The 15,159-nt window shown below is 38.6% G+C and overlaps 1 protein-coding gene across 1 annotated transcript in view; it reads left to right on the top strand.

The window, feature by feature from the left end:
• Positions 1 to 15,159, top strand: part of ndufb3 (NADH:ubiquinone oxidoreductase subunit B3) — a 306,227-nt gene that overhangs the window by 92,108 nt on the left and 198,960 nt on the right. The window lies entirely within an intron of this gene.

Below are 15,159 nucleotides of genomic sequence, written 5' to 3'. Positions count from 1 at the left end.
TAAAATAAAACAGATGTAAATGCATAAAAACTAACTCTGCCATGAATCATTTCTGTGAGTGTACCAAATAAATCTATAATTTGACACAAAATATTGATTTAAAAAGGAGGTTATTGATTTAAAATTGATTGTATTGCTTCCGTTAAAGAACACTGTGTCCATGGCAACGCAATTCAACCAAGCCATGTAATAAATACATATATATATTTATACATATATATATATTTTTTTAAATGTATGTACATTTATAACTCCTTTACACTATTACCTTTGCATCAAATTACAAAAAAATAGTTAACGCGGCTGTGACTGTTTCTAATCCAGCGGCTGTGGGAGTGATGGTAAAATGGACGTCTTTCTCTTTTCTGACTGCCGTTATCAATCTCTCTCTTTTTATTTTCTCTTTTTGAAAGTTGTGAAAACACTATTATGGAGTCTTTCTTTTGCTATTTGAGCAAATGGGAACAAATATATGTATATTCTCTTATTCACTGCTATAGAAATTTACCCAACTATGACGACTTTGTTGTGGTTTCAATCTTCCTTGGGAAATGACTTCTCAGAGATCTTTGATGCCAGAAAAGTTAGACTTTATTCACAAACAAAGCCGAGCGCCCTTCTGCAGAAAAAGTCGCTCCAGAGATGTGGTCAGCTTCACATATATACCCACATCATTTCCAAAAATGGTAATACCTCCTATAGATATTTTTGGGCTAAAGACTCACACACGTGACACACACAAATAGAATTATCTGCTGCATCAGCAGCTTGACCTTTCTTCAAGCCCCTAATAGTACATCCAAAGTCACACACTCACAAAGAAATAATAGTGTCTTAATATGTAACTAAATTACTGATCTTTTAAATAATAAAATCTTCAACATTCCCCTCTCTGGGGCTTACTTAAGCCCCATTTTACTATCCCTTTCCCAGAGTGTAGTTTCACAATCCAGCCCTCTCAGTTATGCTACCTAGTGACTCAATTAAGTCACTCAGTCACCTTTCCAATGACTAGGTTGTGCTACCACACTCTGGCGGAGTATTCGAGCCAAACATCTTTCTCCACACCTTTTCTTTCTTTCAGTTGTATTTTCTTTCTTTCAATGGAGAAAGTAAAAGACTTCGAATTCTCCCTAACAAAACAAAAAAGAGTAACACATTGTTATAAGCGTGAGCGTGTAGTTTGTTCTGCCTTGCCTGTGGTTGTCACAGTTATGTAGAATACATCAAACATCAAACCATGCATTATACTATTAAAAGTTTTTCTTGTAGTGTAGACCTTCTCTTCGACCCAGACACTTTACGCATCGTAGAGGGTCACCCTTCGGGGAGAGGTTAGGCTAGCACATACACCCAGGGTCTGGCTCGTCAATCATCTTCTCCTTCCTCACTTGAATCATTGTCCAATGCTTGTAAAATCCAATTTGTTTGGCCTGGGTAATCCTGATAATATGTACTTTGGTTGCCCTCTAAGTTTATCTTTCCATTCTCTTGATATTTTAGCACCTCCATTTGCTTAACTGTGGTTTTGACAACTAGTGATCTTAATATGGGAAGTACGCAACAGAATAATAATCCTCCTATTAATATTGCAACTCCTAAAAACATTCCTAATTTTGCAAACCATGCCCCCAATGCTCCAAAGTTTAAATCAAACCAGTCCCACATTCCCCCATCTCTTCCGGCATTTGCTTTAACTTCTGCTCTTAAGCCTTTTATCTTAAGCATAGCTTCAGTAAATTTTCCTTCTAGGGCGGTATTATTTGGTATAAAAGTACAGCACTGATCTCCAAACATAACACATACACCTCCTTTGTCTGCCAATAGCCAATCAAGCGCTTGTCTATTTTGCCATGTCATTTTACTTGTTTCATGTAATTGTTCTCCTAATGCAGATAATGCATCATCAGTGTAATTAATAAATCTCTGCTGATTATAGTAAATATAATTGATCCATTCGACATTTTTGTTTTGCGTGATCCATATGAATATGGATTCAAACCCTGATTTAATTTCATCTCGAGCTTTAAACTCATTAGGTATTCCTCTAGGTTGACCTATTGAATCTAAGTCTACATTAGGATCGGGTTGATAGGCTCTCTTACTTCTGTTTTTGTCTCCTTTTATTACGTGTTCTGGTTCCATCTGTGCAATAGTAATTTCTTGAATTAGTCTTACTCTAGCGCATATTCCTTTCCATTTTAATGGCAAAGAGGCTAGGAGCTGTTTTTTCCCGCAAGCCCAAAAGAAATCTGCTACAACCATAGTTTGATCTTCATACAGCTCTATTGATGGTAATGCTATAGTCTGATTTTTACATTCTTCATTTGGCTTTATCTTTTTTCCTTTTCTTGTTCCTAGCGCTTGAAGTTCTGGAATTCTTACCGGTATATTTGAATTCCAAGCATTAGTTTTATCTAGGTTCCATATAGTATCGCACTTTCCTTCAAATTCTCCTAAATCATGAGTTCCTGTAGACTTATTAAAGCACTCATATCCTTGGCTGTAGTCTATACTGTACCATTTTGGTATTTCTACTTTTCCTTTTTCTATTTTAATATTTGCATTTACATCCCAATATTGACACCAGGTTCCCCAATGTGCTCTATTAAATTGTTCATGAAATTCAGAATTCCCTGAAAGAGCTAAGCACTCAGCTGAGCAGTAAGGTCTAAAATAGTCATTTGTATGACAAAAGTGACTATTAAACACAGCACATTGTACGTAATCATGTGGGTTTGGAACTACTATTACCTTATTCAAGGGAGATTTGGAACACACTAAGCAGTTGCCCGCACCTATTTCTCTTGCTGTATATGTTGCCCATTTATACCAATCATTATTTTGCGCTGTTTCCCATAAAATATCTTCTTCTCTATCTCCCTCAATCTTTTCTTCGTCAACATTTCTACGTTGTTTTGATAACTTTTTCTCTTCAATCAATTCTTGTTCTGTTGGGGTTATTGTTGAGTTGTCACTAGGTCTATTTGAGGGCTGAGAAATCAATTGTAGGGAAGTCAGGGGGGTCATGTCTGTAGTTTGAACTTGAAAGGAAGTTGGGCTGCTGATGCTTATAGCTTGAGCTTGCAGTATCAGACACAGTAAGTATGTGAGGGTCATTATCAGGCCCATCATCAGACTCATTCCTTTCAGTTTGTTGATTTTCTCTGCTTTGCTCAACAACTTGTTGTCCTGAGCTTTCAATGTTCTGCACCCTTTCGTCCTGATCCTCCGTTTCACGTGTTATTTCTTCTCTTTCTTGTCTTTGCCTTGGAACTCGTGTGCAGTGGTTCAGATGAAACCAGGCAGTCTTTCCTTCCACCTGGACTGCTGTTGGAGTAGCTGTCACTACTTTGTAGGGACCCTCTCTCCTAGGCTCATTCCACTTTCTCCTGAACACCCTCAGATAGACTTGATCACCTGGAACCACTGGACAAGGTGTCTCTGTCTCCTCACTGGGCTGCTTTCTCGATTCCTGTAAATATATAGCTTTATGTATTGCAGTTAGTTTCTTCATATAAGATCTTAATTCCATTTGCAATTGTTCCAATGGAGGTCCTTTATAGGGACCTCTGCAATACGGCACAGGCATGGGTCGACCCGTAAGCATCTCATGCGGTGTTAGATGTGTAATCCTATTAGTTTGCATGCGATAGCTCATTAGTGCAATTGGTAAAGCATCAATCCAATTGAGTTTAGTACTCACACATATTTTGTTAATTTTGGCCTTGAGGGTCAAATTAATCTTCTCAACTATGCCTTGTGATTGCGGCCGATAAACACATCCTAGTCTTTGTTTTATTCTTAATTGCTGTAACACTTGTTTTACAGTCTTCTGTATGAATGCTGACCCATTATCAGAACTTATTTCTGATGGTATTCCAAATCTAGGCATTACTTCTCTTGTCAAGAATTTGATCACTGTTCCTGACCCTTCATCTGCTGATGGTATTGCCTCTACCCATCTGCTAAATCGATCTATTACCACAAGCATGTATCGTTTGCCTTGTACTCGCTTTATCATGTCCACATAGTCCATTACTAAGTGTTTAAATGACCCTTCTGGTACTGGTATGTGGCCTATAGGTGTTGCTGTTCCTTTCCTAACATTGTTTTTGGCACAAATTTCACATGTGGACAGAAAATTGTCTACCATTGCATACAAATATGGAGACCAATATCCCTGCTGTTTAATCTTCCTAATTACTTCCCCTCTCGCGCAATGGTCAAAACCATGAGCATCTGCAATTAGAATATTTAAAAATGCTGTTGGTGCAACAATCTGTCCTTCATGTGAACGCCAAATATCTTGTTCATCCTTTTTGGCCCCTCTCTGATACCACATAGAGTGTTCATAAGGGCCTGCTTCTTTTTGAATTCTAACAAGATCTTCCAATTGAGGTTGTGGTTCTATAAGAACTACTGGAGTTAATATTGCCACTTGACATCCTGATGCTTTTTTAGCTTCCAAGTCTGCTACGTTGTTACCTTTAATGACAAAGTCATTTCCTTTTTTATGAGCCTGGCATTTGATGACTGCCAATCGTTTTGGTAGCATCATAGCAGAAATTAATTGACCTATTTGTTCTGCATGGTGGATGGGAGTTCCATCACTCTTTTTGAAACCTCTCTGTTTCCATACTGCACCAAACAGATGACACACACCATGAGCATATGCTGAATCTGTAAAAATATTTGCTGTTAGTCCCTTTGCTAATTGACACGCAGTTGTCAGCGCTTTTAATTCTGCTAATTGAGCAGAACAAGGCTGTACACAATGTTGGGATATTACTGGTACAAACTCATCCTTGTCTTTTCTTACCACTGAATATCCTGTATGATTTCCCAGATAATCTTTAAAACTTGAACCATCTACATCTACTTCTGGTATTGGTGTAGATTCAAGATCTGGCCTTAGTCTGGTGAAGGCCAGTGAATTGGCCACACAATCATGTTGCTCACCTTCGTAATCCAAAGGAATTAACTCTGCTGGATTTACTGTATCACATCGTTTAATGGTAACATCTGGGTACGTAAGCAATGATGAATATGCTAGAATACGAGCTTGAGTTAACACAAATTTACCTTGTTCTATTAATTCCACAGTCTTATGGTGTGCATAAATAGTTACTGGGTATCCCATAGTTATTGTAGATGCTTTTTCATATGCATAGTATACTGCTGCAAGGCCTTGTTGGTAGCATGGTGGGTAGCCTTGAGCTACATTGTCCAGCTTGGTGCTATAATAAGCTATGGGCTGTTTCTTCCTGCCACTGCAAGTCGCTTGCATCAGAATAGCTGATGCATATCCATCAGTTCTATTTGCAACATATAAATAAAATTGTTTAGTATAATCAGGGCCGGATTAACCATTAGGGCAATTGGGCAATTGCCCAGGGGCCCAGGACATCTAAGGGGCCCTGGGCACCGTCAAATATTATGTCAAATATTATGATTAAAATGTCTCCACGATCTGCTTTTGAAGAAATATCGTAGGATCGTGCATTCTATCAGTTTGCAGTTCTGGCGCCTCCGTCTCAACATAGGCTGTAGCCTACAGCGCGACGTATATTCACATGAAATGCAGAGGAACGGGACACTGTAGTTTATAAAAATGAATTATTTGCATGTGCTTTAAAGCCTTGCCGGTTAAACATGTCATTCGCTGTTCTAACGGGCGCTTTTCTGAGCGCAATAACGTTACACCCCGACGCGCACATGAGCCTGTCTAACAGCGTCTGTTACTGGACTAAGTTATCTTTCGAGTCTTATTGCTCTAATACTGTCAAATACACACAAGGTTTACATAAACAAAGTTGGTTATGTCTAAAGTGAAAGAACAGTAGAAAAAAATAAGAAACAAATCTGCTTGTCAAATGTGTGTATATTAGACTCGTCGCGGGCAGATCTTAAAGAGACAGTAGCCCTAATAGTAAACATGCTGCAGCTTGTCCTTAAAGGGATAGTTACCCCAAAATAAAAATGATGTAATTATTTACTCACTCACTCTAATGTTGTTCCATACCTGTATTAATTTCTTTCTTGTGCTGAACACAAAAGAAGATCTTTTGAGGAGTGTGGCTAACCGGGCGGTTGCTGGTCCCCATTGACCATAGTAGGAAAAAAACTATTATGGAAGTCACTGGGGTACATCAACTGTTTGGTTACCCACATTCCTCCAAATAACTTTTATTTTCAACAGAAGAGGGAGACTTATTTGGGTTTGAAACGGCTTGAGAGAGTAGGCTAAATGATGACAATTAAAAATGTCCCTGTTAATAAAACAACAAAATACAAAGAGTAAATCCCTCACTCTTGACTGAGAACTTTAATAGTAGCTTTAATAAGAATCAATGTACAATTTATACAGTGAAGTCTATGTTGTGTTTTATTTTCATATTTCATATAATTTAATGATTTTCTTCCATGCTGTTAAATAGTACACATACTGTAGCTGAAAAAATAAAGCACTGTTTATTTCATTTGTATATTAAGTTAATATACAAATGGGGGGGGGGGGGGGGGGGGGGGGGGTCCTACAAGTCATTGTGCCCAGGGGCCTCTGAACTCTTAATCCGGCCCTGAGTATAATCCGGATTTCCGAGGACAGGTGTCCTCTGTAACTCTTTTTTCATGGATTCAAATGCTATCATTGCATTTGTATTCCATTTCAATGAATTACCTAAATTTTGTAGTCCTGCCTGTTTCATTATTTCTCTCAGTGGAGCTGTTTTTATTGCATACTCTTCTATCCAATCTGCACTGAAGCCAGTCATTCCTAGAAAAGTCATCATTTGTTTTACTGTTTGTGGCAATGGTGCTTTACTTATGCCTTCTAAATGATTTGGAGCTATGGCCTTCGTACCATATGAAACCATTCTTCCTAAATATTCAACCTGTGGCTGGCAATACTGTAGTTTATTTTTTGATGCCTTGTGACCTCCTTCTGCTAATTTTGCAAGTACTTTTATAGAGTCTTTGTGACACTGTTCTCTTGTTGTTGAACAAATCATCAAATCATCTACATATTGTAATAAAGTGCTGTCTATCATAAGGTCTTCCAAATCAGCTTTAAGAACTTGATTGAATATGTGTGGAGAATGTTTAAATCCCTGTGGCATTCGAGTGTAAGTATATTGTTTATCAGCATATGAGAATGCAAATAAATATCTACTTTTTTCTTCCACAGGTATGCTGAAGAAGGCATTACATAAATCAATTACTGTGAAATATTTAGCATCAGGTGGTACATTTGTTAACAGCGTATGTGGGTTTGGAACATCAGCTGGCCAATCTTCTGCTATCTCATTAATTGCTCGCAAGTCATGTACCAGGCGCCATTTAGATTTATTTGCTTTAATTACAGGTAAAATTGGAGTGTTACAGTAACTTTTTGTTTCTATTAACACTCCTGCTGTTACCAGACCTTCAATTGTATCCTTTATGCCTGCTTCTGCTTCAGGCTTTAAAGGGTACTGCGATTTACGAGGTAGGCGTACACCTGGCTTGAGTTGTATTGTTATTGGACTAGCTGATTTAACCAATCCCACATCGGTGTCATGTTGAGACCATAACTCAGTTGGTACTTGTTGCTCAACTTCCTTAAATAGTTCATCATCAATAGTCTCTATTGATTTGTTGGTTGTTATCATTTGTTTTTGCATTTTTTGATTAATGACTACTTCCTGAGGCAACCCCATTAATTTCGTTGGATACAAAATTTTAATAAAATTCTTGTCAACTGAATGAAAAATTAACGGATTTATTGTTGGCTCCCACTGGCATTGTTCTGCTTTTTTCATCATTGGCCCTAAATCTTTTGTCTCACAATTTTTTCCTGTATATAAGGACACATGTGGCATGGAGTCTGGTACATTAAACCAATTTTTTATGAATTCATTTTCTATTATAGCCATTGCAGCTCCCTGTTTACTTATTATGATGTCTTTCACATCTAGTTCAACTTTTTGGTTTTCTGTTTCTTCTTGCCATAGTTTTTCTATTTTCTCATCTCTCTCAGGGTCATATATCATAGTACAATGAAATTCAGATTTTGGTAACTGTGCCTCAAAAATCTGTGCTTCAATGAACTTTCCCCATGTATCAATTATTTGTCTTACCTCATTTTCTATTTGTCCTATCCAGTATACATTTGCTTTTGGTTCAGAGATCATCATTTGAGTTTTTATTCCTTGTTGGTCTATATACACTCCTTCTGGAGAACACCAAATTTGAAGCCCTAATTTACATAATGCATCTCTTCCTAACAAATTAACAGGAGTCTGATTGGATACGAGGACAGGTAGTGTCACACTTTTATTTTTAGTTTGTAGGCAAACTGGAGTAGTCATAGGAATTAGTTGCATTTGTCCCGAGAATCCTATTGTCTTTGCAAATTTTCCAGACAAAGGGAGATGTGAGGCATAATTTGAATTTACACATGTATAAACCGCTCCGGTATCTACTAACATGGGTGTAGTTTTACCTTCTATTTTAATCTTTAACATTGGTTCTTGATCAGCATTATTTGTCAAAATTGGTAGCTGATTATCTCCCATAGGATTCTCTGGGCATCCCTAATATCCCTGATTTGGACCTCCCCAAGGGTTTACTGGGCCTTGACATGGACCCCGAAAAGGGCGCTGCCAGCTCTTCCCCCTCCCATTCCTCGGTGACTGTGACCACGGATTGATGGGGCAAATGACTTTATTATGTCCAGGTTGTCCACACCCCCAGCATACGTTTAAAGGGGTATTAATAGGCTTGCCTTTTCCTCTTTGTCTCCCTTGTGGTGGATATGTTGTCCATCTCATTGGCTGCTGCTGTGGAGCATAGACATTGACAGTGGGTGCAGGGATCTGGTGTGCATTTGGAGGTATTGCTACAGGTGGGGGTAGCTGCATTGCTGACTGTGGTGCATTCATAGGAGCCATTACTGTCATTTGTTCTGATTCTTCACCTTTTACAACAGCTTGAATCTTTTTCTTATGATTGTTTGTCAGCTGTTCAAGCTGTAACTGAGTTAGTTTTCTCTGTAGATCTTTTTCTTGAATTTTTAATTTCTGTTCATTTTTTCTGTATTGTTCTACAGCATGCGTCACATGATCACAAAACTCTTTGTGTGTTTTGGAGTTTAAACCGACCACATCTTCCAGCTTGCTCTTTACTGTTTGTGGCATAGCATCTACCACAGCATTTCGGAACAATGTAGCCATTAATGGGTCTCCTTCTGGATTCCCTTCAGTCTCTTGCTTCCATCTTTTTAATTGTCTCTGTATATATCCGATTGGGCTTTCTGTATCTCCCAGTTGTTCCCCTTTTAATGCTCTAGGGTCTATTCTGGTTGGATACTCCTCACGCAGTGCCTGCCATACTGCTGGACGGAATGCATCAAAAACAGTCCCATCCATGTAATACGAGTCAACAGCTCTGTCTAAGTCAGATTCTTGGAGGATTTCTTCCATTTTTGATCCACCTATGATTTTTGCCAGAAGTGCTTTAATGTCACCCACAGATAACAACTTGCCCATTGTTTCTTCTTCAAACACCCTAATCCATTTTCCAGCTCCCTCATGAATGTTTGGGAGGCGAGTGACTAACCCTTCAAGGTCCTGTGAGGCCCAGGGCACATATTGACCCTCTGTACCCTTAATTAGAATTGGGAGTTGTTTCGGCAGAGATCTAAGCCTTCCTTTATCTCTTCCTTGTGACCACCTTTCCTCGTCAAATGATAACTCCTGTTCACTTTCTATATCTAACCTGTCCACTAGTCTACTCCTATTTCTGACTAATTTGTCTGTATCTTTTATTAATTGCTCCGTTTCTTTAATTTTCTTATCTATTTCTTCATCAATTATTTGTGTCTCTATTTCAATTTCCTCTTCTTCTTTTTCTACTTGGTGTCCCTCATATTGTGTTTTTATTTTTTCTAATGCTGCCCGTGCTTGTTTATAGCAATCTAAGGGCAAGCTCTTTTTGGATGTTTTATTTTGAGTCATTTTTTGTCTTACATCTGGTCCTGTTTGTTTTTGTTTTTCTAATTCCACATGTCCCTCCATTTTCATTTCTCCTATAACTTCTACTAGTCCATTCAACATTGGAAACTGACCTTCTAGTATTTTTGAAGGTGGTTTGGCAAAGATGTCCTCTTTTCTTTTTGTTTCTTTGTCTATCTCTTTTATTATTTTCCTTGCCTGCTTTATACTTTTCAACATTTCTTCACCCTCTTGTTTAAACAATGCCAGCACTTCACGCTCTTTTTATCGTTTAGCTTCTCTAGTCTTTCTCTTTAGGCTCTTATTCTCTAACTTGTAATTTTTTACCAAAGTTTCCATTTCTTCGCACACTGTTACATCAAATGTCCCTTCCTTTGGCCATTTTGTCATCATATTTTGAGTTCTCTTTTGCCATTTATTTGACATTTTATCAATTAATTCCTTACACAATGGGTATTTTAACCCTAGCATTTCCACTGGAGTGGCCATAATTCTCCTCTAATTTTAAGTCTAATATTAAGTGTATTCTTAGGAAGCACTTATTTTTGTCTTAAAACAATTTTGGATTGTCTAGTTCCAAATATTATTTTGCAATGGGAACTCAATATATTATTTAACTTTCTTTATCTTTTCCTATCACTTTCATTTGAATGTTTCCTCAGATTCAACTTTTCTCTATTTCTTTTTAATTGCTCCTTACTCAACTACTGTTAATCATTAATAACAGCCACTTTTTATTTAGATTATAGTAATTCTCTATTATCTATTATACTTTTCATAAATAGATTAAACAATTATTTAGCACCACTCATCAGGATGTCTTCAAATAGTTTATTGTATGAATCTATTTAGCAAATCTAGTTTTCTAAATTAGTTTCTCTCACATTCACAGTATTTTCCCATTCACATCACTCACAAAAGTCCTTTATTGAATTGGGACAATTTTTATTCTTTCACTCTTGTTCCTGGGGCTTATTGCTGCTTATCCCCGGACTCATACTCTCATTCCTTTATCTCTCCTCGAGTGGACAGTTAACCCCCCACCACCAGACCACAGTCTGTGTAGGTCAGCAAAGGGTCAAAATTCACAAGAAACAGAGCTTATTTTTAACCGCAGTCACCCTAAGCCCACACATCTACACACACACACACTCTCTGTTTTACTCAACTCCCTGTCAGTTGTACTCACTTATTTTATAAGCAATATATTAAAAAAAAAAAAAATTCCCTACGCTTCCCACAGTGACACTTTTAACTATCCTATTCTAGCCTACCTGAGCAGTCCCTTGTTAATCCTAACAAGGCGGTAACCATAGGCTAAAACTATCCTATTCTACAAGATCCAACCTACCTGAGCAGTCCCTTGTTTAACCTAACAAGGCGGTAACCATAGGCTAAAACTATCCTATTCTACAAGATCTAACCTACCTGAGCAGTCCCTTGTTTAACCTAACAAGGCGGTAACCATAGGCTAATCTTAATCTGTGTGCATGCTATATATCTATCATGGCCCTTTTGATAAATAAAACACAGATCACCCACTGATATCCTTATCAGTAAATACAAATCCTTTCGTACGTACGATAAAACCTTAGCGCAAAACTAATAGTACCAGTGCCCATACAATCCAAATAGGATTGCATAAGAACTGGCAAGTATTACCAGGAGCTCCCCCGCGCTATTTCAAATTTCTTGAGATCCTCAAGCCCTTGATATTAGAAATCACAATGCATGCAATCATTTCTGGAATCAAAGACCTTTTTTTTTTTTTTTTCTCAAAACATTTTCTTAGTTCTTTGAATTTGAAGAAGCTTTTTTAAAGTGTCTCACCGTAACGAGCAAATATCTGGGCGAACCACACAAACTTATAAGCAAAAACTGCGTACCTGTGGCCACTTTTAGTTTGTGTCGCTCGTCCAGTCGAGCCCGTCGCGGCTTTGCCACCAGCTTCTAACGGAGCCTTCACGTTGGGCGCCAAATGTTGTGGTTTCAATCTTCCTTGGGAAATGACTTCTCAGAGATCTTTGATGCCAGAAAAGTTAGACTTTATTCACAAACAAAGCCGAGCGCCCTTCTGCAGAAAAAGTCGCTCCAGAGATGTGGTCAGCTTCACATATATACCCACATCATTTCCAAAAATGGTAATACCTCCTATAGATATTTTTGGGCTGAAGACTCACACACGTGACACACACAAATAGAATTATCTGCTGCATCAGCAGCTTGACCTTTCTTCAAGCCCCTAATAGTACATCCAAAGTCACACACTCACAAAGAAATAATAGTGTCTTAATATGTAACTAAATTACTGATCTTTTAAATAATAAAATCTTCAACAACTTCCACTTCTGAGAAACTCGGAAATGTGAAAAGGGTCCACATATGAACACAGAGAAGATGATGCATTCCTGGCAAACAAACCTATTTTTGTTAGTATCCCTACCTGTCTGAATCACTAACTTCGGGTACCCCTATCTAAGATGGAAGAGATGGAGCAGGTTTGCGGAACACTGGACCTACATTCCAGGGACGTACTCTGCTGGGGTGGTGCTACACTAATGCCCAGCCGGGCCCCCACTGAGCACGCTTTGTGTGCACTGTCTGCTGCCGTTAACCGCAACTACGCCATAAGCAACTTCTTATACTTTAGTATAATTAATCCTCACTTTCCTTGTCGGAGTGAAGCTCTTCTGCTCTCCTTTTCCAATCTCTTCCATTCAGACAGCCCTAACCAAATAATAAAATATTTCTACCTTATTTGCTGATTTGCCAGGGGTGTCGCCGAGAATAATTGCCCGCGCATCCTCCACCATTAATGTTAGGGGCTAACAGTTTAGGACCCAAGAACCAGATGTTTGAAAGAAGACCCGGAGTTAGAATTATAATAAATTGAAGAAAAGTTTTACTGAAGATAGTTTGCATTTTCATCAGCAGAAGTCAGCTTCAAGACTCACACAGGAGTTTGTAGGCCGCCCCGCTTACAGTTACAAAGATCACAGCAGCAATACCCGACACCAAGGTCTAAGCTATGCCCTTGCTTCAGGTTCCAGTTTCTGATTGGCTAAGAAATAGATAAACATAGTAATTTCCCACACATATACAGATAGACTGAGGCCTATCTCCATGGATTATGTGGCTGACACTCGGACCCTGAAGTAAGGCACGTCACAGATTTGGGTTGCCGGGCGCCAGCATGTCCCGAACAACAACTCAGTCAATCTCCAATAATGCCAGTGTTTCCTTAACCTTTAACCAAGAAGACTAACACACCGACACCGACACATAGCTTTTCCAAGGTTGGATTTGGCCAGGCTCTAACTATAAACAGGAGAGTCCTCTCAAAACATCAAGATACTGCGTTCTTTCTCTCAAGGAGAGCTACACTTTAGTCTAACTGGAAAGTAAGGCTTTAACAAATAAATTGTCCCTTAAACTATTGGTTTCAATGACCTCATGGGCCCTATTTTAACGATCTGAAACGCAAGTGTCAAAGCGCAAAGCGCAAGTAACTTTGTGGGCGGATCCCGGCGCTGTTTCTATTTTCCCGGCGGGATAAACGACTCTTGCGCCCGGCGCAAATCTAAAAGGGGTTGGTCTGAAGTCGCTTCATTATTCATAGGTGTGGTTTGGGCGTAACGTGAAATAAACCAACCAGAGCGTCCTCTCACATTCCCTTTAAGAGCCGGCGCGCTTGTTCCACGGCGGATTGCTATTATAACGGCGGATTTGCCAGTGCACGCCAGGAGCGGTTCACAGCCGAGGAGACCGACGTTCTCGTCAGAGCCATAAAACACAGAGAAGTGACATTGGGGATGATGGGAGAAACCACACAAATTAGCTTCGGTTAAACAGCCGTATAATTTGGGTAAATGTGTAGCCTAATATAGATTTATTTTATTTTTTTATCTAGATAGATTTTTTTCACATCTTCATGGACACAACAATGATTTCCCTCGTGTGTTAATATTTTTCCTTGTAATAATGTATGATTTGCAAAAATGAAAACTGCTGCGTCTGTTTATATTAGAGAATCAAAGTGGATGCGCGTTAACACGCTACATTATGGCCAAGCATGCGCCCTTAAAATACCATATCACTAACGCGCAACGCGTCGGTGTACAAAGTCAATTGCGCTGGGTGCAAGATAGGGCCCATAGTGTTTTAACACATTGACAATGCCAATGACAATTTATTTGTATAGCACTATTAAAAACAACAGCTGTTGACCAATGTGCTTTCCACATAGACTCACAAATCAATAAGGAACTTTATATTTAAAAAACATGTAAGCACATACAAAAAGACAGTCTTTAATCAAAAGCTTTTGAAAATAATTTTTTTTAAGTTTGGATTTAAAAATAGTAAGAGATGGAGCCTGTCTTAAGCTAATTTGGGAGAGTATTTCAAAGTCTTGGTGCAGCGATGCAGAACGCTTGATCTCCTCTGCGCTTTAGCCGCGATTTTGGGGTAGACAGTAAGGCCTGATTTGAAGAGCGTAGAGACCTTGCAGGCTTTTGTTCCATTTATAATTCTACTAGATACGTTGGTGCTAATCCATTTAAAGATTTATAAACTAAAAGTAATACTTTAAATTCTACTCTGTAACACACTGGTAACCAGTGCAATGATCTTAGAATCGGGGTGTTATGCTCTCTCTTTTTTTTTTCGCACAGAAAACGGGCCGTAGCATTTTGGACAAATTGTAAACGAGATAGTGTTTGCTGACTAATTCCCAGATATAATGAGTAACAATAGTCCAATCACGATGAAATAAAAACGTGAATTAATTTCTCAAGATCTTTAAATGAGAGAAACGGTTTTGCTTTAACGAGCAGACGTAGCTGATAAAAACACGATTTTACCACAGAGTTTATTTGTCGATCAAATTTTAGATTATCGTCCAAAACAAAACCCAAATCTTTCACCCAGGGTCTCAGGTACACGGACATCTCACCCAGATTTAAGTTTACAGATTTTGATAGCTCAGATGGGCTAAACATAATTATTTCGGTTTTCTTTTCATTAAAAATTAAAAAAATTAAAGAAAGCCATGCCTTTACCTCCTCTAGGCATGCTGTAAGAGACGTTAGGCTTAAACAAATCTCGTTTCACGGGCAAATAGACCTGTGTGTTGTCTGCATAGCAATGAAATGACAGACCGTGC

Source organism: Phoxinus phoxinus (assembly GCF_949152265.1).
Source record: "Phoxinus phoxinus genome assembly, chromosome: 7".
NCBI classification, from domain to species: domain Eukaryota; kingdom Metazoa; phylum Chordata; class Actinopteri; order Cypriniformes; family Leuciscidae; genus Phoxinus; species Phoxinus phoxinus.
This window is presented reverse-complemented; position numbering and strand designations above follow the sequence as displayed.